This window comes from Pelodiscus sinensis, chromosome 6 (genome assembly GCF_049634645.1).
Source record: "Pelodiscus sinensis isolate JC-2024 chromosome 6, ASM4963464v1, whole genome shotgun sequence".
In the NCBI taxonomy this organism is placed as follows: domain Eukaryota; kingdom Metazoa; phylum Chordata; order Testudines; family Trionychidae; genus Pelodiscus; species Pelodiscus sinensis.
Window position 1 is genome coordinate 64,427,164 of NC_134716.1, and position 27,807 is coordinate 64,454,970.

General features: G+C 43.1%; 1 protein-coding gene across 2 annotated transcripts in view; it reads left to right on the plus strand.

Annotated features, from left to right (window-relative positions):
- EFNA5 (ephrin A5) overlaps nt 1-27,807 on the plus strand; it is a 295,583-nt gene that overhangs the window by 96,700 nt on the left and 171,076 nt on the right. The gene's annotated exons all lie outside the window — the stretch shown is intronic.

The window sequence follows — 27,807 nt, forward strand, 5'->3', positions numbered from 1 at the left end:
CAAAGGCAAGCTCACTGTCTGTGTTGCATAGGATTTGCTATCAGAACCCTGAGATACTATTGTAGTGGTTGTGTGGTACAGAAAACTTGCTACAAAATATCAGTGTAATTCTATGAAATTGCAAAAGGGGAGGTGTGAATTAAATGAAAAATATGGAATTACATATTATGGCACAATAGAAAAATAGGAATATAAAACTGATCTTACTGTTCTATCTTTTCATGGGCTACACAGAGATCCTGCTCTAGCGTTAAAATAACTCAGTGCTAAGTCATAGTATAGGACACTAGGGATTTCAAATTATTGCATGAAAGCTTCTTGTGCTAAATGCTTGCTTATTAAAGTTATTGCAAAATGAGCTTGCCTTCTCAGTCTCCAGTGAAAAAACGCATTTTTGTGTTTGACGAGTAACAGTTCTCCCCCTCCTCCCTCCAAGTCTCTGGCTTGCAGTACAGCAACCAGGCTAGTAGTCACTCCCCACTGCTTGCTTGGAATTATTCTGACTCAAGAGAACTGAGATTGCAAAAATATCATGATCTGGGGACTATTGCTTTACACACCTATTTTGTTTCCCTGTTCTTCAGTAGGTACTTGAACTCTCATTGTTTTGTGACCTGAGATTATCTGAATACTTCTGATGTTTCTAGACTGGAACAAGAGACTGTGCAAGTTCTGAGTAGGGGCCAGCAGGGGGTGCCCTTGCCAGTTAAAGGCAAACACGGAAGAGTACAGTACCATGAGGGTGGTGGAGTGTGCTGGCGCTCAGGCTGTCAATTTGAATCTGCTTTCCATCCCTTTCATGTCATTCCTTCTTCTTTTCCTTCCTTTCCTCTCCAAAAGAAGAAGAAAAACATAGCTGTCCTGTTTCATCTATGTGGTGGTGCTGTAGTCAGTGTACTGTAGTCTGCAGCCTGGGAATTGGGCATTCTTTACAACACCCAGACTTTCTTGTCTCTTTAAAATGTCTTTCAGAGGGAAAATTCTGTGTCAGCCTCCCCTACAGAGTTACGGAGACAGTAAAGGGGGCAAACATCATCTTTAGGGAGCAGGAACAAGTTTTCAGACAGTAATATTCCCAAGTTACATTATGTAGTTTCTAAAGAATGTCAAATCTTTCATCCTTCTGGAATAAGGAAAAACTATTTTGCTATCTAGGTGGAGAGCTGTGTGTTCCCTTGTCAGTACTTGTACTGCTCACTGTCTTTCTGTGGATTTGACGTTAGGGCAAGTGTTAGAAATTTGATCAGGAAAATTCCATTGAGTGATTTCTGGCTCTTGTAGCCTGAAGGATGAAATCCAGGTTACTAGGTGCCATGGTAGTTCATTCAGATAGTGATATAATGACACAAGTAGATATTTCTAATGAACAATAATGTCCTTCCTTATTCTTCAGATGAATAGCACTGTATAACATCATCCAAGTGTAATGTGAGTAAAGTTTTTAATGAAGTACAGATGACACATAATTTTTACTGGATTTAGACCTGTTACGCTCTATCCAGACATCAAGCCATCTGCACAGTGAAAAGTTCACTGATTGTATTGTCGGAAATTGTAATCACAATGTGGTGCTTTATCACTGAGCACTTTGGCTTGAATGACTGACCCAGTAGGTTCCCATGCACCATGCCCCAGGTTGGATTATATGCATCCCTGATACTGGAGTTCTTCCCAGGAAAAACTGAAGGAACAGAAGCCAAAGGCAGAATGTTGCATAGATTTTGATGAAGGCTGGTACACTGGCCACTTTACCTTTAGCTGATAGCAACTGATAGCAGTTCTATTGTTAGTCACTCATTTTCACTCACTACAGACGAACTTTCTCCAGGAAGAAAATGTGTATACGCATCATCATTTGAAATGAATAACCAAAAACTCACTAGTACTTTGTAGAGGTTTTCAGATATATCTATAATTATTGAGTGGAGGGTGTTATTTTACTTAATTAGGTTTATTTGTTTGATTGAATTATTCCCATTAGGAATGGTCTTGTAAACATCACTACTTCTGTTATAGCTTAGATTTAGGGTTAACACCTATTGGTCCCTATTGTGTTTACACACTGTATACACATTTTCATTTGCTTGTAAAGTCACCTGTCAAAGCTCCTTGTTACAGAGAGCTTCATTGTTCACTAATTAATGTTGTGAATCCATTTGGACACTGACCAGAAGCTTGTTATAATTGCTCACATACAAGTAAAAGCTTTCTCTGTATATTAATTAGTTGATACAAGGGATTAAGATGATTACATAGAAGGCAGTGCAGTTTCTCTCTTAATAAGTCTCTGGGAGTGGGTGCCAAATCAGCTCTCGATCCCATTTGAGCAGTGTGTTTTGATAAAGGCATAGATCAAACCACTAAGGCTCCCAAAGGCAGGAGGAATGTAGATCATTTTGATTTGCTATTACTGCTGATCTGCAATGTAGGATATTAATCAAGACTAATTATACGCACTGGCTATGAAACAAACTCAAGGCCAGTGCAGGGCATGCCTCTCCATGTAATTACTGACTTTAAAGGTACTGGGGTAATTACTAGAAATTAGAGGACCTTCTATTTACAGACATCACATCTCAGAATAGCAACACAGTGCATTGGTTACTTCTTTACACTGCTGTCTGGTTTAGTTATAAACACATGTCAGTCTGCAGTTTGGCATCATTTACATTTCCTATTTTTCAGATTCCATACTTCTGGATTTTGTGAAATTCTGCCAAAGTGGTTTGTATTTGTTTTGGAAACAAACCTCAAATAGGTGAGGAGCATTGAGTGATATTACTATGAAGTGTGTGGAATATTATTTACTTTTGTAAACTCTGAAAATGGATCCCCCTCCTAAGCTAATTTTCAGTACAGTTTAATCGCATTCTCTGTGTATAACATGCATTATAATATGTATATAATTCTGTGTAAACACTCAAGCACCTGAGTACAGGTATATAGTTATATACATAAGCATACATAGACATGCACATCCTTGCATATTTATAAAATACAAATAGTACAAGTGGTCTTTCCCTGGAAAGTGGCAAGATTGCTAGTTATCATTAACTAACACTTAACTGTAGTGACAGAAAGGAAACTGGAATGAAGAAAGTGCTGGTATTCCCCAGGGGAGATTGCTGATACTCTTTGCATTTTTACTATCGTGGTCCATCAAGGATATGCTAAGATTGATTACAGAATTATGCAGGACTGTCATTCAGGGCCATATTCCGAGAAATATATCGCAAGAAGTGAATTCAATAAATATTTCTTCTGCTATTAACTTTATACTTTTGAGACTGTACTTGTAAGTACAGTAGGGAGAGCTGAGTCTCTGAGTTACAACAGATGTTTCTATTAGGCTTTTTGCATTCCACTCCCTTAGTGTGAATTGATTGCTGAGCTACCAAAGGAAACATAAGAATCCCAGTTTGTGCTTGGGTGATGTATTTCATTATGATCCATATGGCAATGAGAAAAAAACACCGTCTTTGTGTTTTAATAATAATTGGTAGTAATGGTAATAGTTCTGTCTTCTTTTCACAGCCGTTCATTTGTTGCTACCCTGAACAAGTTGGAAACTTGGTACTGTCAAAAGCCTTTTTTTCCCCTAGGTTTGAACTTCTCTGGCATGAATTGCTTGTAGATGGAGTCTGAGCCAGTCCATTCCCATTGTGTGTGCAGAACTAGACACGTGAATGCCAAAAATTAATCACATCTAAGGCAAGAATAGAAAGCTCTCACCCCCTTACATGTCTCTGAAAGCAGCTTTGAGTTGGAGGGAAAGAACCTATCAAATGTACATGAAAAATGGTGAGTTTATGGAGGCCAGGGAATTAAACAGCTTGACTGGACCTGCATGCCACCATGTGGGGGTTGGGATAGGGTGGGGGAGGTACAGAGTGAGAAGACTACCAGCCTGTGAGGTTTTCTTCTAAATGATTTTCTTTGATTGATTGATGCTACTGAGGTCATAAATAAGCTCCTTGCTGAGGCAGGGTTGGAGGTCAAAGTGTAGTGCCAGATGCCTGGCCTGCCATAGAACAATAATAGCACCCTTCTATACATAAGAAAAGAACATTCCACCATAGACTTTAGACTAGCCTTTATTTTTGCAAACCTCAGAATTCTCTTGGATGGAAATTATACAGTGTCACTTATAGTGAACCTTTCCCCCCTACCCATTTGCAATTGAGTGTTCCTTAAAATCATCTATAAATACCCTGCATTAAACACTCAAGCCTCTCCTCTTTTTCTCTGTTATGTTTAAACATATAATAGTGTAAATGGAACTGAAATAAAATGGCACCTAAAGGTAAATGTTCAGCTCCCATAAAACAACTGGAATTACACACCACATTTCCTAGCCTTGTGTTTAAATATTTACCTTGAGATGTTTAAAATCTTGTATAGTAGAAAAATTGTACTTTGTAACAAACATAATCATTGTCGTCAGAGACTCAAAATTACATTACCAAAGAAATTACATGACATGGTATCCTTTACATAAAGATTATAATACAAACATATCAAATGTGCATACATTTTTTAAAAATTTTTGAATGCATCCTGATTAAATTGAAAGTTGGTCTCAACATACTTGTAGTCCTCTGGCTGCAGGATTTTTTAAAATTCTTTCTGTGGTTTGTATTCCACGTCATGTTTACTTTTCTTCATTCTTCTGTTGCTCATATGGAAACTGCTCAGAGCTTTCTATGAAAAAAAGAGCATTGTATCACACTTCCTGTGCGGTGCCAATTAGTTCCAGCGTGGACTTTCTTTGTGACTTTCTCTTGGAAACACTATAGCACCATTATTGGCCCTCAAATCTGTTGGAGCAGCTACACTTTTCCAACCTCCAGCCTCAAGTCATGCCAAAGGTCACACTACTGCTAACCTCAGAGGGTAACAAACAAAGTAAGGGTGTACAGTTTCTCAAAGAGTTGACCCTCCTCTGGTTGGCCTCTGGGAGGCCATATAATGATAGAGCTTAACAGCTTGTAAAAGCACTAACGGTTTGAGCATAGTCATGTTAAACAAATGGCTGTCTCACATTACTCTTTGTCACTATCAGATTTATAACTCAACATCCAAGAAGGATCCTTCAGGATGTTGGAGAAGGGAGTGAAGAAATAGGAGGATTTTTCTGGGACTCAGCAGATCATTACTCACACAGGTTCGTTAAATATACCTCTCATCTGTAGTTCAAGAGAATTTTGGTCAGCTGCTATGTAAGAAACAAAGTAGGACTGTTGTGCTTCATATTTGTCAAAATATGAATACAGTACACCTCAGAATCTAGTCAGATTCATCATCAGACTCTTAATAATTACTTTTAAATAGGAATTGGAGAATCAGTTTTTAGACTGAAAAGTTGCCTTTCTGATTATTTCAGGAAAAACAAAACACTTCAATTCTTGAGAGTGGGGCTTACACTTAAAAGTTTAAAGCACTGCTGTAGCAAAGCCACTATAGCAGTGCTTTAATGCAGCAGAGTAGTCACAGCAAGAGTGCTGAGAGAAAGCACTCCCAGCGCTATAGGTAAACCAGTTCTATGAGAGGAGTAGCTAATTGCATTGGGATCATGGCTCTTGGTGTTGTAGCCAGATTTACAGAAGTTTCGCACTCACGTGGGGGTGTGTTTTTTCACACCCCTGAGCTAGGAATTGGCAATGTAGACTTAACCTGGGTCAGCCCTCATCTACTAGCAAGTACAGAACTTTATCCAAGTTAAAATAAGACATCCATAGAGAAGGAGCCACTTTAGTTCCTTCCCTGCTCTTTATTTCCAGTCCAGCTGTGTATTCAGATCTGGTTGGGCCATCATTAGTGTACATACATAGAAGTTCCTGCTTTGAAAAAATCTGGTTGGGCCATCATTAGTGTACATACTTAGAAGTTCCTGCTTTGAAAAAATACCTGTATCTAGAAAAAGGGAAAACCCTGCTATTTTCTCCAAAGTATAAATTATTTGTATATTGATATACACTATTTCATGTGCCTTTAAAAAAAGTAAACGAAGAAACAAATCCAGAAAACATGTAGCCTACTGGGGGAGAGGGGAGGAGGCAAAGCTTTGACTGTGGAGGTACAGCCTCTTAAGAAATCTGCCAGGTTAAAATGGCAACAAAATGTATTGATCAGATTAAAAAAAAATCCAATATCTGTACATTAAATATACCATTGGAGAGAGAGCTTCACCAGTGTCAATCTCTCAAACAAAATATGCCTTGCCTTTTCATTCAGTTTCCTAAGGTGGATCATGGAGAATATAGTATTGATACAACAAAGTCCAGCTGTCTTCCTTTTGTCAAGATGGAAATCTCAAATTTAGATCTCTAATGTTAAATGGTGTGAAGCAGAAATGCATTGTCCTAAAGTGCAAGTAGAGAAAAATCATCATTTTCCAAATCTCTTAATCCAGTCTTGAAAAATTTAATTTGCTCATTCACCTAAAGTGCAGGGCTTTTTATGTTTGTTTTTTTTGATAGGCAAATAAAATACCATTAGCTTTTTAATGATCAGTGTAATGGGTTGGATCCCCTTGGGACAGTCACCTGATATGCTGAGACATCACGGAGTCTACTGCCCCTTTCAAACAGTCCTCTTGGATGAGATAGCTGGGGGGTTGGGGGCAGTGGGAGAGGGGACTGGTGACCAGAATTACCTTCCTGCCCACCCATAAATAGGATTTGTCTAAGGTGGGAGTCCTTTTTAAGCCAGCTCCCTGTGAGTACCGGTTTCTGCAGAGCTGCTGCCCCACCCCAATCCCCACACTGCGGAACAGAGCAGAAGGGGGAAGTAGGTGGCTCCTGCCTGCTCCTCCCGTCCTCTGCACTGCTGCCTCTTATACTGAGGCAGCAGTGCAGGGCGTGGGCGCTTTGTATGTAATCATGAAAGTTAACTCATGAGCCCAGGCTCATCAGTTAACTGTTTAAACATTTACACTGTCACATCCCTATTTTCCAGTAGTATCACACATGAATTATTCCTTTTACATCATATTCTTATTCACAAGCATATTACCATAAAGAATATGGAATGCTTCATCACAATCAGTTAGACTATGCCTAGACTGCAGAGCTTTTCTGGGATAGATAAGCTCTGCTGCATCCAAGGAATGCATCTGCTTTTTCGGAAGTTTCTGAAAAAGCATACGTGTTCTTTCGGCATCTCTGTATTCCTCCTGGTGAGAGGAATAAGGGATGTTCCAAAAGAGGAGTTTTTTTCTGAAATTTGACCCTGTGTAGATGGGCCAAATTTTGGAAAAGCCTCTTGGGGGAAAAAGGCGGAAAAAGATACGCAAATTGCGGTTCAAAATGTACGTATTTTTTTCTGACTTTTCTCAGCAGTGTAGACAGAGCCTTTCTATGGTAAAGAGAAGGCAAATAGATTTTATTCTTGGACTGATACAATTTTGAAAATCTGCTAGAATGTGAAATGCAGATTGGTTGGTTTATTATTGATTTATATTTTTGACATCTATTGATAGTATCTATGTTCTTAAAAAGTAAACTTTAAACAGATTCTATAGTTTGAATTATTTAGGTCCTGATGTGGGATCCAGATTTTCACTGACATATCTGAAATCACTGGAATCTGGGCATTTCTAAAAGCATCTACTTGGTAATCACATTGCAGGATTGGGGCTTTACCCAGCCTGTGGCATGGCCAGACCAGCATACCTGCAAATATTTCTGATGTCTGTGTAGCAGATGTAAAGAATAAGAAAACCAGCTCCTTACTGGAAGGAATCTGAGTGGTTAGAGTAACTCCAGTTTTACAGAGCATCTTTTGTGTTCTTTATATCTCAAAGTGCTTCACCATAATGTTAGTGGCTAGAACCAATAAGAATACCTTTATCAATAGTTAATTTGTTTATCTAGTCAATTTCAAAACATAATAGAGATAAACAATAGCTACAGACACTGCATTTGCAAAGCACATTTATATTTTCTAATTCGAAAAAAATCCAAAATAAAGTTTTTCAATTAACGTAATTTCAAAATGCGGTCAGCATGTATGTTGTCTTTCCACAGGAATCAATGAATACCTTTATTTGTCCTTGCATAATGATGTATCTATCACTCTTTATATAATTCCAATCATTATACTACTGAGAAGACTACTAAAAATTCCTCTCCAGTGAGGAAATTAGTGATATTTTAAGAACTTCTTTTCGAGAATTGATTTTCCTTCTTGAGGGGGAAAAAAAATATTTCACCCCTTCTTATTGCTTAACTCAATGAATTTGCTGACATAGACCTTGAAAGAGGGTCACTGCATTTAGAGACAGATGGATCAGTACCACAGATTATTTTAAGTTGATTTTCAGAATAAGGGGATTCACTGAACCAAATCTCCCTGAATTACAAAATGCCGCCAGAAGTGCTGTCCTTGTTCTGTTCTCCTCCCCCCCCCCCTACCGCTTCATACATTCTCCATTCCTGCCTTTTATATTTTGGATCTACAAGCAATAAATGATGAGGAAGATAAATATTTACCTCTATTTGGCTTCAGAAATCTCTTGAAATTACTTCTTGTTATTAAAACTATATACAAGAAGCTTATCCACTAAAGTACTAGACATAAGATCATTATATAATTGATGCTTTCTCCCTCTCTTAACCTGCTCTTCAAAATAATTTAAAAACATTTTAATAACAATTTAATGAAGATGAAACTTAGCAAGGCTAAATACTGTCTGTATGCAGAGCTGAGATATGATGTGTAATAATATTGCTTGCAAGATTTGAAGTATTCATACACTGAGGCCTAGTCTACACTGGGATTTGGCGCTTGTCTCCTCAAAAAGGAGCCGCCATTCCAAAGAAAGGGCTGAATCCTGGTTTGTAATGGTTGTGTAGAGATACCTGTGTTTACCTCAGTGTTTGTGCAGCACCTAACATGGGAGAGGGCCTGATCACGCTTGGGGTTCTGAGTGCTGTTGTCATACGAATAATAAGCAAGAGTGAGAACTCTCAGTCCAGGAAAGCTTGGGGATACAAGGTAGCTTAAAGTTAACCATTGTGGCTTCTCAATCCGGGATTGTTCCAGGGATCACAGTGAAACTGTCTGTTTGAGGTGAGCATCCTTTTGCTGCTTGGAAGCTCAACGGCACTTCCCAAGCTGAAGCGATGTAGCTCTCCCCTGTGTAGATGCTACAGCAGGTGGCAACATGCACATATAAACCTGAAAATAATCAGGGATGTAATTCAGTTGATGGTACTTTAAAAAAAAATTCAGGCATGTAAAATGTATTAACCTTTTTAGCTTCATGGGCATGAACTCCTTCACAGCAGATTATAGTATAAAGATGAGTTTTACTAAACATTTTCCTTGGCTGGGACTCCAATGACTTGAGATTTGTAATGTAAAGAACAGGGCCTCTTCAGTATTCTCCATTGTCAAGAGAAAAATATTCATTACATATTTTCTATATATTTCACATCTAACCCTCTGCTATTGGAAGTTCTTTGTATGCACCACCTTCTACAGCAGGCTAACAAAACAAAAGCTTTGACCAGTTTCCTTTAGAACTGACGAAGTAGTTTGCAGTCAAAATAGATTGACTGAGCGTGAAATAATGATGTAAGAAGTCTTTAAAGCTGCTAATATGGAAACTTGCTTTAAATAAAATGTCACAGTAATACTGCAAATTGCAACTTTATTTGCAGGACAAGATGGTAAACTCCAGTAGCCATACAATCTAAGATACAACTTGAGTAGTGGTGAGAGATGACTAAAGAAACAAACCACAATAACAACAGCTAACAGAAAATAAATCTCAGCTCCACACAGAGACCACACAGATCTGTATGCTGGATATCCTACCAGATCATGGGGGAGGATAGCTGTCTTAGAGTTTTGAAGGTTTTAACAGAGCAAGGTAATGGAATGGACTGTGTAACAGACAATCTGCTTTGAGAATTCCAGTCAGCTGTTAGCTATTGTGTTGACTAATAAGTCAGTGGCTTCCTAAGACTTGTCAATACCTAATATGTTTTGGTTTAACAACTTGGGTCCTTGCAGGAATTCCTTGTTTACGCTATTGTTAATACCTATTTTATTCTCTTTCCCCACTTCAGAGCTTTGTATGGTTCAGAACTTGCCAACTTGAAGGTTCAGCATGAGGTGGTGGTGGTATTTTGTATTTTTACCATAAAAGCTTTCATAATGTTACTGGATTATGTGAATCGGATTTTTTTTAAAAGTCTGTACAAGTTAATGATTCCCCTAAAATTAGATGTAATATTATGAGCAGTGTTTGCATGCTGAGATTTTATATAACATCACTGCAATGAGACTGCTTGCTTTGTGTTATTAAATCAAACTGCCAGATGACTTTAATAGCTGTCTATTTGGGATGTAAAAATATCCATCTGGGAAAAATATGCTTTTCGTTCTGATTTTGAAATTTAAATAACAATTATTGCAATTACTGATCCAGTATAACAATATTGGTTGCTCTGATTGTTTTTTGATCCTATAAAGAAGTTTGAGCTCAAACGATTTTTTCAAGATTGGCTTTTTTGTTTTGCAGATAAAGTTTTGTGCCGTCCAATAATTGTGTGTACATTTTTGTGCTTAGGTTCAACTGATAGTACTTAACTATCTAAATAGTAGTTTGCAGGTAAAAGTCTGGTAATGAGATGACTTTTAGTGCTTCCAGATGGGTCTGTAATTCATTGCAGGCACAGAACTGTGAGAGCAGTTAATTTCTCTCTTTCTCTCTCTCTCTTTTTTGTAATAAAAATTCAGTTGCTGGGGAAGTAAATTCCCTTTCTTATCAAGAAAAAACTAAAACATTCCCCCTCGCATAGGGCCTGTTTATGTTGTATTTATAGTATGTTTTTCTCAGGTACTGAAGACCATGCTAACCAACAGAGGGAGTATAAGTTTAAAGGGAGTGTCTCATGTTAAAAATCTCAAAGGCTGTTGTAAACCAAGCTTGTAGGACATAAAGGACTGTAAAAAGGCCTTGAAACAAGTCTTACACTCAGTGGATTATCATAGCAGTGCATCAGCATCGTGATGACAGAATACACACATCACAGTGTGCAGCTATATCCCAAAAGAAAGGAGTAACTTGGCTGTTTTTATTTCCTTTTTTGATGAGTCATTATGATGATAGGAGCTGAAATATTATTTACAGCAAATGGTCAGAGTAATAATACACGTAACCTCCCACCCCCCCATCTTGATTTATTTTCAGTCCTCCACATGAATTTTGTTAAATAAAGCATCCCGGCTGAGGGGTCATCTCCAGCCTGGCTGTGATGAGTGGGAGTACCATCCCTTTTGCCTCATTTAATTAAGTTAAATATAATATTAAATGGGTTAACTAATTAAATAAGATTTTATGTCCCTACCATAAACTCCATTAATTTCAATCTGCACAGAAAAATTTGCAGTTTACCCTGTAAAATGGAGTTTAATAATATTTACTTACCTTACAGGAATGTTCTGAGGATGAATTGTTTAAAGGTAGTATAATACTTTGAAGGTGCAAAACCAATGAGGAGTCCTGTGGCACCCTAGAGAAAGCTTATGCCCTAATACATCTGTTAGTCTCTAAGGCTATGTCTACACTGGGAAATTATTTCAAAATAACTTTTGAAATAACTGTTTTGAAAGAGCGCATCCATACGATGAGGCATCATTGAAATGGCACAGAATTATATCAAAATAGCGTGTCCTCACTGATTGGAGCCTGAATCGCATTTAAAGCCCCACAGAAGCACTCCAAGGAGGGCATCCGGAGAGAAGTCGCTTCCTGTAGCAGCTTCCTGAGGCTAGCTGAGTCTAGCGCTTAAAGGGGCGGGGCTCCTCTCTACAGCAGTGTCTCGCTCTCTTCTTCTCCACTGACTACCCCCTCAAGGCACAGCAAACTCATGCTGCGTGCTCTAGTTGTCCTTGTGGATGCCACAGCACTCGCAACATGGAGCTGGAGCTGCTTCAAAGCAGTCACTGGCTCTTGGGCCTCCTGCTGTGCCTCATGGCGCAGTTCATGCAGAGTGCCCACATGGTGCTGCAGGAGGATGATGACCAACACGGAATGGGGGACCTATTCACCCAGGCCTGGGCACTTCTCCTGCACTACACTCCCTTCCATCCTCCCTTGCACAACATGCACTGTCACTTCTGGTGGCGGGAGACAAGTTCCAACTGGAGGGACCAGATCGTCATGGAGCAGTGGGACAACCAGCAATGGCTCCAGAACTTCTGCATGTGGAAGGCCACATTCCTGGAGCTCTGTGAGTGGCTCACCTCTGCCCTCCAGTAACGAGACACCTGGATGTGACCTGCTGTCCCCTGCAGAAGCACTTCGCCACCGCGAGACAGCTACTGCTTCATCAGTAACCAGTTCAGCATGGGGAGATCGACAGTCGGGGCTATGCTTATGCAGGTTTAACTTTTATAATATTTTACTAAAAAGGTGGTGGAGTAGTGGAATGGGTTCCCGGGGGAAGTGGTGGAATTTCCATCCCTAGAGGTTTTTCAGTCCCAGCATGACCAGGGATGTTAGATAGCGGGTAATAGAATAGTTAACTAATGGTATGAATTCTTAGCAGTTAGTCGACTATTCTATAGTCCCTGGGGGCAGGGTTGGCAGCCAGTGCAATCCAGCCCATTCCCGGGGAACCCTCTGCCACCCAGCACTGCTGCTTCTGAATCAGAGGCAGCAGTGCACGGTGCCAGGCGGGAGCCGGTCTGCAAGGGGAGCCAGTTTAAAAACTGCTACAGAGGCAGCAGCACCGGGTGGCAGCAACCCCTGTCCCTGAGGGGTCCAAGCAGTGCAGGAGGGGCAGGTGGTACCACAGAGCCAGTGTTGGGGGGAATCAGCTACTAAGCCGGCTCCCTCCAGCACTGGCTCCTGCTTCCCCCCCACATTGCTTCTGAGGCAACGGGTGGGGGGAGGGGAATGCAAGTAGCTGACTAGATTAACCAATAAGCCTAGACCTTCTGGTTAATCAACTAGTTGACTGCATGTTCACATCCCCAGGCTTGCCAAAGCCCTAGCTGAGATGGTTTAGTTAGGGTTGGTCCTGCTTTGGGAACGGGGTTAGACTTAGTGGCCTCCTGGGGGCTCTTGCAACCTGATGATTCTATGATCAAGGCCATCAATGCCATCATCACCCTGGGCCACATCACCCCCATAATTGCTGGCTTTGCCACCATTGCCTTCACCAAATGCAGGGGGGGGGCCACAGATGGCACCCACATCCCCATCCTGGCCCCTGACCACCATGCCTCTGAAATATATAAATAGGAAGGAGCACTTTTCCATCATGCTGCAGGGCTTCGTGGACCATAATGCTGGTGCACAGACATTTACATTGGGTCGTTGGGGAAGGTACATGATGCATGATTCCGAAACTTGAGCCTCTTCCCCAGGATGCATGCCCGCACTTTTTTCCCTGACCGCACCCTCAGGGTCAGAGAGGTGGACATGCCCATGTTCATCCTGGGCGACACAACCTACCTCTTTCTCCCTTGGCTTATGAAGTTTTACACAGGCAGCCTGGACTTCACTAAAGAGACCTTCAACACGAGGCTCAGCAGGCGCCGCATGGTTGTGGAAGGTGCCTGCAGCTGTCTCAAGGGGAGGTTCCGGAGTGTCCTCACCCATCTGGACCTCAGCGACTGGAACATCCCCCAGGCAGTGGCACCCTGCTGTGTGCTGCACGACCTTTGTGAGAACAAGGGGAAGACTTTTCTGCCAGGGAAGGAGGGCAAAGGCAGAGTGGCTGGCCAAGGCGTTTGAGCAGCTGGACACCACTGCCATTTGGCGAGCCCATCGGGGCTGTGTTCATCCGGGAGGCCTTGAGAGAGAGTTTCAGCGAAGGCCACCTGTGAGACTCTATCCCAGGCCTCCACACAAGGGGCCTCTGCATTGCCCTGGTGTGCCTTTCCTCCTGCACCCCCACATTTCCCTGTCTTCCCTTCCCACCTTCACCACCTCCTCCCCCCGCAGACAAAATAATAAAACCTTTTTTGTTTGGAAAAACAACTCTGATATTTTTATTTGGGAAACGGACGAAGGGGAGGGACTGTGAAATAATCTGGGAGGAGTGAGGAGAAGGGAGAGGAGCTCAGGGATGGGGCTGGGATTGGTGCCTGCCTCACGTACCTCGTAAGGTTTCAGCTACCCAGGAGGTCCCACCACCATGTGTTCGTGGTCCCTAGTGGGGATAGCAGGAAAAGCCAGGGGTGGATGTGGGTACTGGGATTTGGGGGGTGCAGGTAATTGGGCAAGTGCAGGGAGGTGGCTGTTGGATGAGCACATAGCCTCGTGCTGGCATGTCAGTTGCTCCCATGTCATCCTGCTCAGCTGGCGGTCTTCACTGAAGTTGTAGCTGAGGGAAAGGAGGCATTAAGATGTTCCTGCACCAGATCTTCATGGGTTGCCTCCGCCTGTGGCTCTTGCAGAGTCAGGAATATGCCATGGGAAGATGGTGGATGTGCCATACTCACAGCTGGTCTAGCTGTGAGGAAAAGTGACAAGAGCAGTCATACCAGGAGACACTGTGCATGAAGCCTAGGCCTAATCTCTAAGCCGACACTGAAAGTCTCATTCCAGATGATGGCAATGTGCTTTGAGCAAGGCCTCTGTTGCCTACACAATGGGCACTTTGCTGCAGGGCACAGACGCCCCACGGGAGCCTTGTTACCCCCACATCCCAAGAACAAGCAGGTATGGGAAGGTGCTAGCCAGGCCAGGAACCTGCGGGAGGGAGGGAAGAGGGATGGGACATGTCTTCAGGAGAATGGGAGCGTTGGAGTTGTCAGGTGTGCGCTACAAGGGCAGCGGTGTTCTAAAATATTTGTAAAATGTGTTTTCTCCCAGTTAGAACATTTTAAAATGTATTTTTCCTTAATTTACATTCAATACTATTACTATACATAATTATTTTGACAGGCTGTTTTAGAATTGCACAATTTGAACTCAGCCTTGCAAATACTTAAGCAGGTATACAGATTTATTACCATGATTAGTCTTACTGAAGGAAATTAGACAACACACATGAGTGAAATTACATATGTGCTTAAGTGCAGGGCAATAAATTGCATTCTGCTGTGGAGGACTGTGACTCTAGGAAATGTGTGAGACTGTATAGACATGGGATTTCCCAACTCTGTGTATGTGATGCCAGCCTACCTTGTCACTGATACATCAACAGCAAGGGATACTTCTCAATGTCACTGAAGAAATTAAGGTGGGGTGAACTGGAAAGATGCATGACACACATGTTTTCAGGAACATTGGCCTAAGCTGCAGGTACAGACTTCCTTTTCAGACCACAAGATTACAGTGGGGGATGTGGAAATGCCCATTGTGATCCTGGGTTTCACAACAGGCCAAGTAGGTGGTGCATAATAGCTGAATGCACCTTCTGAAGATTGAGATTGTTTAACCAGTTAACCGGCCCGCTGCACTGTGGGCTGCTCCGAGCCCACCACACTGCATACTGGATAACTGTTTAACCCTTTATATCCCTAGAATCAGGGGAGCATTTGGTGCAATGGCTAGGCATGGGTACCTGGGAAGATGCCATAAGACCACTGGAAGGGAGTTGGGGGAGGCATCCGGGTCCTCATGAAACAGGTTTTAAATTTCATGGGGCTTGCAAGGGGAAGGGCAGATAGCTGATCACCTGGCTGCAGGGCAGTGAGTTCAAACTGCGCATTAGAAAGACTGATTGGAAATTATGGGCTGCTTCCTGGAGGTCAGAATCAGTGACAAAGTGCCTGGAGCTGTCTACACTGCATGTTTGTCAACAACACAGGGAAGAGAAAAAAAGTCCCTCATAGAGCTGGAAGCATTTTGTCAATGAAAATGGCCATTTTTCCTAACAAAAATCGCTTTGCAGTGCAAATGCTTGTGCAACTTTGTTGACAAAAGACACTTTTCCTCCACAAAATGTAGCTGTAAACTGTAGTATTGAATTTGTAATTCAGCAGCTGGAATGGAAACTCACTTTGTAGAGGGTCTGCTAAGCATTCATTACCAGACTTTAATCCCTGCTCAGCTGGGCTGGATTCAAACAGGTGACCTATAGATGAAAGTGTGTGTAACTCATTAGCAATGCCTTGAGGCATCCAGCCACCCAATAAGTGCTAATGTTAAACGTTTGAGATTGAGGCTTGCTTTCTTGACAGATACATTTATTAAATCAAGTTCTGACCTTTTTGGAGCCCACAAAGTCTGGATTATCCACTTGTTGTATACACAAACAAAACTATCTATGCAGTACTTTTATTCTCTGGGAAATATATTTTAAAATCTACTCCCCTACATGTTTCTTGAAGAGTAATAGAGAGGTAGCCATGTTAGTCTGATCTTGCTAAAACAAAAGGAAAAACAATGTAGCACTTTAAAGACTAACAAGATGGTTTAATAGGTGATGAGCTTTCATGGGCCAGGTCTGAGGAAGTGGGTCTGGCCTACGAAACCTCATCACCTATTAAACCATCTTGTTAGTCTTTAAAGTGCTACATAGTTTTTCCTTTTGTTTCTTAAAGAGACTGCCATCATTAATCCAACAGCAATAAAACAAATATTGATGTAAAAATCTCCTAAATATAATATCTTGCAGTGTAAAATTGTTTAATCAAAGCCATCACCAAGGACTCAGGAAACTACTCGAACTAAAGGAAGGAACTGGTGAGAAAAGTAGATTATCTTTTGTGTGGGGCAGCCTCTAGAGGGACATACACTTTGCCAGTAGGTTTTGTGACTGTGAGACAGTAACAGGATATTACTGTATTTGGATTCTTGGTTTCTGCTCTGGCTGTGAGAGGAGAATGTAGACTAGTGGTTGGAACAGACTGAGAGCACAGGCATGCAAATAGATTTTCCCTGTTAATGTGACTGAGATCTGAATTTGTCTATTGGTTCTATATTTTTAGCTCTTCCTGAAGTAAATTTCTGAAAACCATTAGTATGCTTATTTGTAGGAGATGTTAATTACTTATCTTCTGGGATGTGACAGTGGAACCTTCAAGAGTTATAAGGGTGACTGTACAGCAATATTAATATATGTCAGTGGAAGAGAGAAGACCAGAACTCCTGCTCTCAACCCAATACTAGAGTTAGGAATGTGAGTGAATAACCATATAAGCATGGGTTTATTGGTTAACATTCACAATTACACACAGGCTACCACCCTGCTCCTGGGGAGCAGGCTGACAGACCACACTGCTGTCTCTGCATCAGAGGCAGCAGGGCAGGGGTGGCAGCCAGCTCTCTGAGAGTGGGACTGCAGGCGGGAGCTGGTGCGTGCTGGGAGCCAGCTCCTGGCGCGAACTGGCTCTCCTGGGAGCTGCCTGCTGTCCCATGTTGCTGTCTCTGATACTGGGGACCCGGCTTGTATGTGTGCGGGGGGTGTGTGTGTGTAACCATGTAATCACAATTACACACATTTTAACATCCTTCCTAGGGAGGTAAAATCCTGTTTAATTGGTTAACCAGGCGTGGACTGGAAAAGCTTCAGATGACCGGCACAGCCCTGTCCTCAGCAGGCCTTGTGGAGCTAGAGCAGCCCTCCGCGCACGGAGGGCAGGGAGCTGCTCCAGCCCCCACCGGTTAACTGGAACCGGTAAGCTGGAACTGGTTAACCAGTTAACCTTTCGAATCCCTATTATCTGCAATACACTGTTTTTCTCTTGAGCGTGTCTTCTAACTTTAATGTATGTTTGGAGGGCAAAAGGTGAATTCTGCACTTTTCCTGAATTAGTTTCTTAAATTCAAATTCTTTTCACTGTGCTCTCATGAATAATTCTGCTGAAGTCCGTGGACTTATTTGCCTCAGTATGACCAGCAGGATTTGGCTTGTGGCACTAACAGCCTTACCCTGTAGGTGTTCCTTGTACATAACTTTGACAAGACAATGGGAATTCGGTGTGCGTGGAAAAGTTGCAGAGTGGGCTAAGCATAATTCTATTCACAAGGATACCTGATGTTCAGAATCAAAGTACAGACTGCTTATTGCCCCCTCGAGCAGCATAAGGCTGTAAAGTGAAAACATTTTTGCCCTTGTTCCTCATGGTTAACAGAATATGTAATGCCTTCAGCCACCTGAGTGGTGCAGAGCTGCAGAAATTTAAATTTGTCATGCCATGCTGAAATGTACTAACAAAAAATGGCAAGGATCAGTCCAGAATTGCAGCAAAATAATTTAATTCTTTTTGTTCCATACACAGAATAAATAGCATAATTGGGAGAATTGGCTCTTTTGTTAAAAAATCCTATAAATGCATGTATGAAAAAACCCTCCAAATTGACCTACTTTTGAGGATTTTAAACAAGGGCGGTGGAGTTGGGTGGGTATTGTTCTGTAGATCATCACAGGAATTTTTAATCAGCTTGCTTAGTATATTATCCCCCCTATAGTTCCTAGACTTTGAGGAATTTGCATGTTTTAGGGGAAATTTTTGAAGAGAATTCCTATGATCATGCAAGGAAATATAGTTTATGTTCAGATACTAAGAAGTATCTTTCCATCACGGAGGGTTGAAGAGAAATATAGCCATGTCCCCCTTTTATTTATAGGGCAGTCGGCCACTTGTAAACTCATCACATGATGTGTTAACCACAAGAGAGTATTTGGAGGTTAATTCTGTTTGGTTACTAAGTAACTATTTGGTTTGCATTTAGATTTATCTGGAGGTAAAAGTCTTCTATCTTTGAGTCATCCAGTTCCTTGTTAACTGTGTTTCTGTATAGTATATTTTTTCTCTTATTGGGAACGAGTCTTATATGCCTAAGAATGTTATCTACGGGTACGTCTAGACTACATGTCTCCGTCGACGGAGGCATGTAGATTAGCCAGATCGGCAGAGGGAAATGAAGCCGCGATTAAAATAATTGCGGCTTCATTTAAATTTAAATGGCTGCCCCGCTCTGCCGATCAGCTGTTTGTCGGCAGATCGGGGCAGTCTGGACGTGCCGCGCCGACAAAGAAGCCTTTCTTGATCGGCACAGGTAAACCTGGTTTCACGAGGCATACCTGTGCCGATCAAAAAAGGCTTCTTTGTCGGTGCGGCACGTCCAGACTGCCCCGATCTGCCGACAAACAGCTGATCGGCAGAGCGGGGCAGCCATTTAAATTTAAATGAAGCCGCAATTATTTTAATCGCGGCTTCATTTCCCTCTGCCGATCTGGCTAATCTACATGCCTCCGTCGATGGAGGCATGTAGTCTAGACACACCCTACCTGTGTTTAGACTTTTAAAATGTGCTAATAATTCTCAGTGCATATACAAAGCTTAATCAATAATTAAAAAATATTTGAAAACTAGCTCAGTGCCAACAAAGGCCTTTCCCAATAACCAGCTCTAAAATCTCACTCAGTATCAACCATCTCCCTTGGAAAAGTTTGGCGGTAGAGGTGGGGCTTGCAGCATGCTCTGAAGATCATTCCTGTACTGTGTTGCAATGATAGTGCCTAAATTGTATAAGGAAATTCATTTTCTCTTTTTATCCTGTTTGACAATGCAGAACTTGCAGTATGTTCTCCCTCAGACCCAGGCTGCATGAATACTTGTTGGAGAGAATATAAGGTGGAGGGGACTTTGAATTGTAGCAGAAGTTTACTATGTCCTAACCTGAGAGGGGCTAAATTGATCCTACCCCCTTGACTTAGCATATGTAGTCAGGAAGCAGGAACTTACTGCACTCCATCTTTTTGGATGTCATCTGTGCAGCAGCTGCATTGTAGCACATGTGTACAGTGTCAGTCTTCCATGTAGTGTGCATGTGTCCTAAGGCCTGGCTCCATAAAGGGTCTTAGGTCAGTGAGGGGCAACTGAGGCTAGTAAGTGGGCCATAGGAGTGGCCTTTCTTCTCAAAGCGAGCTGATAGCCTTCCTTAATATATTGCTACACTAACAAGCCTCTAGATCCGTGGTCCCCAACACGGTGCCTGCAGGCGCCATGGCGCCTGCGGGGGCATTTGTGTGCGCCCGCCAAGTGCTCGGGGCTGGCCTGGCCCCGGGCACGTGGCGCATGCGCGGTGCCGGAGCCAGCCCCGGGCACATGGTGCACGGTGAGTGCCGGCCCCGGGCGCACGGCGCTTGGCGGGGAGGAGAGCGCCGGCCCCGGGTGCGCGGTGCTTGGCGGGGGGAGAGCGCCGGCCCCGGGCGTGCGGCGTTTGCAGGGGGTGCCAGCCCTGGGCGCGCAGCGCTTGGTGGGGGGAGAGCACCGGCCCCGGGCGCACGGTGCTTGGAGGGGGCACCGGCCCCGGGCGCGTGGCTATGGGGGGGCCCTGCCCCCGGTCGCGCAAGTGTCCCCGCCCCCTGGTGCCTGGCGGGCGAATGGCCATGCCCCCTGGCAGACGAACGGCCATGCCCCCTGGCGCCCGACAACCTCTAATGGTTGGTGACCACTGCTCTAGATGGTGCTAAATAGTGGTGCTATATTACATTCCTGTCTTTAATCATGGACTGCTAAAGGTATTTTTGCCTCAGTGGTCCCAATCCCAGCTGCATTATAATGGTGCACAGTGTTAGTGGACAATGGAATGAATCTCCAAGGCCAAGGTTTTTTTTTTCACAGTCTACTTGAAAATTGCTAAGGGTCTTGGCAGATTACTTACTGATCTTTTCAAATGTTGTTTGTACCATTAGCTAACTATTGTAGAGTGCTTTGGATAAACGAGCTGTATATTAAAAAAAACCCTTAAAAGCAATGAACACTTTTTTTCTTCTACAAATAAAAGCACACAACTCATATTTTAATATCCGTAGGGGTGGGGTGGGGGCGGAGCCCGGGGATGAGGGAGGGCAGAGGTTGCCTTAGAGTAGACCAGTGGTCCCCAACCTTTTCAGGTTGTCGGGCACCAGGGGGCGTGGCTGTTCGCCCGCCGGGCGCCAGGGGGCGGGGACACTTGCCCGCCCGGGGGCGGGGCCCCCCCCATAGCCATGCGCCCGGGGCCCCCCCATAGCTACGTGCCCGAGGCCGGAGCCCCCCCGGGCAAGCGCCGCGCGCCCGGTGCCGGCGCTCCCCTCCCTCTGTAAGCGCCGTGCGCCCGGGGGCGGGGCCGGGGGCGGGGCACGCGCGGCGCACCCGGGGGCGGGGGTCAGGGTCAGCACCGGCACGTGCGGCGCACCCGGGGCCGGGACCGGCCATGCGCCCGGGGCTGGCACCTGCCGCATGCCCAGGGGCAGGGCCAGCCCAGATTGCTCCGCGGGCGCATGTAAAGAGCCCGGCAGGCGCCATGGCGCCCGCGGGCACCGGGTTGGGGACCACGGGAGTAGACCATGTACTCTCCATAGGGATAGCCCTGACTGGTGGTCCATGGACCACAGTTTTAAAACCTCTGTCCTAGGGAACAATTAACTAGTTCTTGTAACACAAACAGGTTTATGTGAATATAAATTGTTGCTTATTGCCTGGCTTTTTTAACAAAAATGTGGAATATATGAAGTTTAAGAATTCAGTGCTAGTACACAGATAGTTCAGCTGTTCAAAAAGGCAGAAGTTACTTTGTCTTAATAGACTAAGTGCATTTGAGGTGTGTCCTGGTATCATTCTGTCTCAGCACTGGGGTCATGATGAGGAGTGCATCTCATATGTCCAAAATTATATGACACTGTGGGCTCGTCTAGACTATGGGGAAGATTCGAAAGAGGATATCCAAATTCTGCGGGAATTTACATATCTTTTTTCCAATCTCACTTTCGAATCTTCCCTGTAGTGTAGATATAACTTTACATTCTGAAAAAAATCTTTCCCTGGAGTCCTGGGGACAACAGTTAGTTTTATGATATTGCAGTTTTCAGATAGGGCAACATAGTGCAGTATATCCATGGACTATGGTTACAATAAGGGAATGAGTTTGCAGTAATTATACAAAACAAACAACAACCTTGATTAAAACGGTACTGCATGGAGCTGCTTGGTTGTCAGCTTGGGCTTGTCTCTATCTTCTTTCTTGTCTCATTCTTCGATCCGTCATTCCAGAGAGCACAGAAGGAAGAATACATTTAGTGTGCTCTGCGCTTGCTTAGGCCTTGGCAAATAACAATTCATCACCATACTAGCTTTAAAAGAGACCATTCATTGGCCTGGTAGAACATTATAGGTTACCCAGTGTTCCCTGGTGTCAGAAAAGTCACATGGCCGGATCTATAACAAAAAGAATCCCACAGTATGTTCTCAGAGTTATTAATAAAAATAATTTTGGTGTTGAAAGGAAAGCACATGAAAGCTTCTGTTGTCTGACCTCAGTATTTTGTGGAAAGATTCCTTTCCTTCCTTGTTTCTCAGAGAGATTTGTTCAAAACAATAATGGCCCCAACCCCAAGAAACCATTAATAAACTGTTTTCTGTCGGCACGGTTTCTTATTTCAGAGTAGTAACTCTGAGCCTTTGTAGCTCAGGGAAGAATAAATGTAATCAAAGCAATTGGCTGCCTGAGATCTTTTTTAATGCACTGCTTTGGACACAGCACATATGCTTTGCAAATAAATACAGAATTAGTGTTCCTGTTGGAAGCATTCGGTGAGAATGAGTGATTTGTCTTGCTTATGAAAGGTGCATATATTTTCCTCTCTTAGCTGTTTGTTAGCCTGCTGTTTTTCTGCTCATGGGTTCAGAGATGGAATTTATCATTTGTCAGCTCATGAGCAGATGTGCTGAAGACAACCAAATTGATCAGTGAGGATGAACAGAACCGCAGCACCAGTGTTGGGAGGGTGGCTCTTACAAACTCTATTACCTTCCTATTTTTTCCCCTTTTTCATAAGCTATTTTCCATTAGTTCTCTTCTAAGTTGTAAAGAGAGGAAGAAGAGAATGCTTTTTTTGTTTTGTTCGGAGACAGGCACTTGAGTACAGTGAATGAGAAGGACAAGGCAGACAAAGACTGCACCCATGGTGAAATCACTTTGCTGCAAACTACTCTTCAGTGCTGTCAGAGAGGCAGCATTTAGTGCCCCGTGTCATTTAAAAACAAATCACAAGTATTACTTTTTGTGTTATCAACTGTTCCCATGATGAGTTATTTTAATTGTTGTTGTCTGTCTTCCATATAAATCGCCTTTCAAGGGAAGGTGAGAGAAAGCATGTTATTTGACTAAACTGACTGACATTTAAAAAGTTTGATTTGCTTTTAGCTAGTGTGTAAAAGACTGCTAGAACTGTGTTCATTATACAGCCCTCAAAGGTTGGTCTTGCCAAAAAAAAAAAAAAAAAAGGATTCTTTGTGACTTGTGTACTGTTGAAAATTGTGGTCTGATGCCAGAGGTTTGAAGAGCTAAACACATGCCGCTGAAGAGCTACATGTGGCTTTCAAACCACAGGTTCCTGACCCCAGCCATAAGTAATTAACAGCAGTCTCCGGAATGATGCAGTGCTCTACAAGAATCACTACGAATAAATACCTGTCCTTCTTCGGTAAATGGGAAGGTATGAAAACAGATTGTTTATGGTTTAGAGATGGGAAACAAGGATTAATTTCTTTCATGGGATTTGGGGATGGGATTTATTTCCCCCCCCCCCCCCCCCCCCCCCCCCCCCCCCCCGCATTGCAGTAGCAACAAAGGTCTGAGTCCTGCTGGCTAGCCTGTCATGGTAAGAGCTGTACAAATATGAGGATATATAAACATTTGGACTACGTCTACACTGGCATGATTTTGCGCAAATACTTTTAATGCAAGAGTTTTTGCATTAAAGTATTTGCACAAGAGAGCATCTACACTGGCATGTGCCTTTGAGCAAGAGATGTGCTTTTGCGCAAAAGCATCCGTGCCAGTGTAGACGCTCACTTGTGGAAGAAAGATCCGATGGCCATTTTAGCCATCGGGCTTTCTTGTGCAAGAAATTAACGTTGCCTGTCTACGCTGGCCTCCTGCACAAGAACAGTTGCACAAGAGGGCTTATCCCTGAGCGGGAGCGTCAGAGTATTTGTGCAAGAAGCACTGATTTCCTACATTAGAACGTCAGTGTTCTTGCGCAAGTTCTAGCGGCCAGTGTAGACAGGTGGCAAGATTTTGCGCAAAATCTTGCCAATGTAGACACAGCGTCAATGTAATCAAGATGTCTACTTGAAGCTGTAGGTTTTTATTTTTTTTCCCATTAGCAAGCAGGTTCTGAACACAACTTTATAGCTTTTGAATGGAACTTTTTCTACAGGGTATATTATTTCATAATGTTTTTTAATTAAGCAAAAGAGTTAGCATATTCTTATCTTATGCTTAAGATCATATACATACAAAGCCTCTTTAAAATGTAACTGATGAATTAAGTACATATGGCTGGCAGCCGAGATCACAAAATCAACTTAGTATTTTGCTTACCAAGACTTGATATCTTGACAGGCAGGTAATGTTTGTGAAAGATGTGGTTTTGATGCATTAAGGAAAGGGAGAGGTACAACGTGTATCTTTTATTTTCCCATTTAGTGGGGATTGAGCTAGGGCTTTTAGAAGGCACAGAAGAATATATACTTCAAAGCTGTCATTCAGCCCATAGCCACTGCATGCTATCAGTTATTCTAGTCATCAGTACTTTTAAAAGGAACACAAAACAGGACTATGTAGCACTTTAAAGACTAACAAGATGGTTTATTAGGTGATGAACTTTCGTGGGCCAGACCCACTTCCTCAGATCAAATAGTGGAAGAAAATTGTCACAACCATATATACCAAAGGATACAATAAAAAAATGAACACATATGAAAAGGACAAATCAAATCAAACTTTTAAAAGCTCATTGTTGCAGAGGTGGAACCGTGGAAATTTAACTATAGGTTGTACCTGCCTGGTCCAGCACCCTTGGGACCTGAGCAGTCCCAAACAAGGGAGTTATCAAAGACACCAGGGGAAGTCAGGCCTCCAGGCTCTCCCAGCTGGATTCCCCTTCTGGCCACTGCCCCCAGTCACCGGACTTCACTGCCCTCCCCAGGATGCTGGCCCCCAGATGTGGCCCCACAGGATACCAGCCTACTAGACTGGATGCACTCCTGGCTGCAGCCCTCTGGGCTGCTGGCCCAACAGCTTGGATCCCTGTTTCAGGCTGCTAGCCTGCAGGACTGGCTTCGCTCCCAGCTGCTGGCCAGGCTCCTTGCCCTCGGTGGGGCTCACTATTCCTGTCCAACAGCCCCACGGGCTGCTGACTACTGGACTGGCTTGTTCCCTGCCATTGGCATATTCTGTCGCTGGGGCTTTCTGGTCCAGCAACACCCGTGGTCCTGCCAAACCACGGATGTTGCTGGACCAGAGAGCCCCAGACCAGAGAGATTCAACAATAAGATTCCGCTAATTAAAGAAGAAGATTGTAAATATTAGGTACTGGAAAATGGGTATAAATTTCAGCAAAAGTTGTAGGCTGCAGGTTTTGTTTTCTCAAAAGGATTTTTCACCCTGTTTTGTTCTATTGACCAATTTTGATAATGTTTAAAAATCCAATATTTGCTGCTCCTGTGTACTTTAAACCTAGAGCTTTGCAAGTATACACGAGAGAGCCTGTCTCTCAGGAGCAAACTTGTTCGCAGTCAGTGAGGGTTGATGTGATTTGGTACCTACAGAAGTCACAAGGAAAAGCTCATCGTTGTTCTGACTGGTTGTCAGGTGCTCAGGGTTGCCGTGGACACTAGGTTTCAGGGGCTGTGAACTGCTTAGTGTAGCTACATAGTCCTGTATTTTGTACAAGCACTATGGTTCTTCATTTCCCTTGTTTTCTTATCTAGCAAATACCAGATTTCATCTGCTTTGGCTGAAATGTCCTAATTGAACACTAGTTAATGCTCTTCTATAATCTCACCTTCCTTTGTTTTTTTAAAAAATGACAATCTAAAGCTTTCTTTAACAGTGGGCTGTCTTTTCCTAACTATAATAGTGTTAAATGTAAAGAGTGAGGTGTTCTATTTTAAATGGACCTTAGGCCCAGCTCTACTGCTGACTCATTATATGGCCTTGGCGAGTCAGATTATAAAAATTGGTCTCTGATTTAGCTTCCATTTCTGAATGCCCAACTTTGAACTCCCTGGAACCTGTTTTTCTGAATGGGGAACATTGATAATGCCTGCTGATTTTCTTCAGCACAGCAGGCTAATGAGATATTTTTGACAATCTTAATGTTAATCTCTCTGCCCTAGTTTTGTGTTTGGTAAAATGCAGGTTATATAATTCACAAGTGGGGTTGGAGTTCTGAGGATTAATTAGATAATTTTTAAATAGTTTACAAATGTGAAGTGCTGTATGAATGCTGATTGTTGTTGTCACAGGTTTTGCCTTTTATTAATCAGTATAACTTAGTTAGAATTTCACTGTCTGATTTTTTTTCTTTTATCAGCCTTATCTACTTTAGGATTTTATACTGCTACTCATCATTACAGTAACTGAGTGCCTTTCCTGTAAAATCAGTGGTAGTAGAAAAGTTCCTGATGGATTTAACAGAGTTTTTACTTTTCATAGTAAAAAATGCTGCTTGGGATAGAGTTTTTTTTTTAATTATTTATTATTAGAGTGTATTACTTTACTTTTGAAAGACTATTTGGTGGGGTCTCATTGGATAGAAGTGAGGATCATTCTTAGGGTGGGAAGGTCTTTTCAAAGAGGTTTGTTTTGCAGCATTTTCCATAAAAAGTGAAACTCTTAATTTGCCTAACCCACCGCTGTTCCATGGTTGGAAATGGACAACTGCTTTGTCTCCAGTTCTCATGTATTTTGTCCAGGATTTTGTAATCTGCATTGTCTCAGAGGAGCACAGCTGTTGTGATGAAGGGCAGTATCACAGTTTCCCCCTTCTCTCCCTTCTTCCACTTCCAAATATCAAGTATTTACTTATTCAGCTAAAATGGAAAAAAAAGAAAAAATATTGTGTGACTTTTCTGCAGTGTGCAAATTCATGTGACTCAACCATATGGAAGATAATATATGTAGGATCTCTGATGCACATGTTGCAGAAGTTGTAAAGGGAGTGGTGTGCTGGAGAAGTTGGAGTATTCCTCTGTGATGCTGGGCAATTCACTTAACACTTTTCCCAGATGGTCACTAGTTGTGCATTCCTCATTTTCTAGGTTCCTGACTTGAGATTCTGGAGTCTGATTTGCCAAGTGTGATGAATGCATACTGAAGGCAATGAGTACTGTGCTTTGAACATATAAAATGCTACATTACCCAGAATACACTGAACAATTAGGTTCTAGGTCAGTGGTGGGCAATCTCTGCCCTGTGGGATAAATGTAGCACACCAGGATTCTCTGCGTGGCCCGCGAGACATTTTGTTTACTGTTGCCCAGATGCAGGGTTGTCAGATTCTTCTAGTTTCCATCCACATATCTGTGTTTTTCTCCCGATTATTACTAATGTGACACACATATGAAGCAAGAACATGTGAAGAGAGGTACATGTTGATTCCACACAACATTGACTTTGAGAGCTGTGCACTCTCTCTGCAGCCTATCTAAGTGCTGCTCTGTTTCCATTGGCAGACCCTGCCAATCAGCGTTGAAAGTACAGTAGAGTCGCAATTATCCAACATTCCGTGTTATCCAACCTGCCTGTGGTCGCCCAAGGCAATTGTGCGGGCGGCAGAGCGGAGCATGGAAGGGAAGGTGCCGGGCAGTGCGGAGACAAAGGCCGTGAGAGAAGAGGGAGGAGGGAGCAGGGCCATGCAGCAGGATGCCGGAGCCCATCCACCCCTGCCCCCTGAAGGTCATGGGGTGCCCCGATCTCCCCCATCCCCTCTGGCCAGCCGTGCTGCCCCTGACCTCCTTGATCTCTCCCTGCCAGTCATGCTGCCCCCGACTTCCCCTATCTCCCCTGGGAAGACTGGCCGGGGCAGATAAGGAAGGTCGGGGGCAGCGCGACTG